General features: G+C 33.4%; 1 pseudogene; it reads right to left on the bottom strand.

Moving 5' to 3' along the window:
- Positions 1-304: 304 nt before the first annotated feature.
- Positions 305-944, bottom strand: LOC110222063 (coiled-coil domain-containing protein 83 pseudogene; annotated as a pseudogene).
- Positions 945-1,175: the final 231 nt, after the last annotated feature.

The raw sequence follows: 1,175 nt of genomic DNA, 5'->3' as shown, positions 1-1,175 counted from the left end.
AGAGGGAAAAAAGTATGCTTCAGTCAGTACTCAGTGTCTATCAGTTCACTCTCTGGAGGTGGATGGATAGAATTTTTCATCATGGGTTATTTTGAAATGTTTTAGATCATTGTATCAATAAGAGTCACTAAGTCTTTAAATTTTTGAATAGATGAAACTTTTTTGGTCTTTAACAAAAAACAAAAACTTAAGCAATATAAAAAAATTTGGCTATGAAAGTAGGTTGAAGCTCCAATGAACAGTGAACTTATAAAATGTATGACCTTGATAGTGGAAAAGTGTTTTTTTTTTCACCTGCCAGTCTCTATTCTTTCAAAGAATGGATAATCTTATATGTGATTAAATTTTCTGTTTTCCCAGCATCTTCCCAGTCTTTCTTGGTCATTTCTTTTGCTTCTTAATGAGTAGGTTTTTCTGTCCCTCTACGGCCATAAGCTTCACCTCCAGTGGGCCCAGTTTGGTATATTCCTTGAAATATTTTTCATCTTCATAAAACAGATAACTTAGATCAGAAGCACCAAATCTGATGCATAGATCATTCTTAGTATCTTCTATGCTTTTTTGCAACTTGTTTACATTTTCCTTAGCATCTTCATAAAGAAAGGACAATCTTTCCAACCACAAAAGTTCCATTTCTTTTCTTTTCTTTTTTGTTAAGTGTTCTGATTCTGGCTGTATTTCTTCAGGAAAATCTTTTTGCTTTCCTAGGCCAGCTGCTTGGGTAAGAAACAGAGGTCTGGATATTTTGAGATCTGCAAATCTGTGGTCGAATAGTTGACATATAAGCAGTAAGTTTTCTTCTTCTAGATGGTGAATAGCAGCTTCTAATTCTGCTACTTCTTTCCTATGAAGTTCAACTTTTTTTTTTTAAAGCCAGTATTCACCAGGATTTCTTGACTGCTGTGTTTATTGATGTTCTTTGTGGCATTCTGTGTGGCCAAGAATATAAGGAAAATGTCAGAATATTATAGCACTTCTCTGGATGAAACTAAGAAGAGAATTAGTGTAACACCCTGAAACCAATGGTTGAAAAGAGTTACTGTCTTCAACAATTGATTATGTTTACAATATTGCTCTTATCCTGTACAGTGTTCTCCTCATTCTGCTTCATTTTACATCAGTTCATATAAATCTTCTCAGGTTTTAAAAAAATTTTTTTCCTTCTCAGGTTTTTA

This window comes from Phascolarctos cinereus, unplaced genomic scaffold, assembly GCF_003287225.1.
Source record: "Phascolarctos cinereus isolate Bilbo 61053 unplaced genomic scaffold, phaCin_HiC Scaffold_4;HRSCAF=312, whole genome shotgun sequence".
Taxonomy (NCBI): Eukaryota; Metazoa; Chordata; class Mammalia; order Diprotodontia; family Phascolarctidae; genus Phascolarctos; species Phascolarctos cinereus.
This window is presented reverse-complemented; position numbering and strand designations above follow the sequence as displayed.